Raw genomic sequence first — 258 nt, forward strand, 5'->3', positions numbered from 1 at the left:
ATTCCCGGCGCTCCCGGCATTCCCGCTGCTCCTGACGGCCGGGGGAGGCTGGAGGAGGCCGGGGTTCGCCGAGCGCTGGAGCAGCCTCCGTGCGCATTCTGCAGCCTCGGTGTCGCAGCCGCTTCCCTGCCGATCATGGGGACCCAGCAGCCCCGGCCCCTGCTCGCCGAGGCCTCGTTGACCCCCCTGTTTGGCCCCCCCCGCCGGCACCCAATCGGACCGGCTTGTGTAGGAGCTCCCAGAACCAACGGGAGCTCC

Source organism: Nothoprocta perdicaria, unplaced genomic scaffold (genome assembly GCF_003342845.1).
Source record: "Nothoprocta perdicaria isolate Ctin4 unplaced genomic scaffold, notPer1 scaffold_124, whole genome shotgun sequence".
Taxonomy (NCBI): Eukaryota; Metazoa; Chordata; class Aves; order Tinamiformes; family Tinamidae; genus Nothoprocta; species Nothoprocta perdicaria.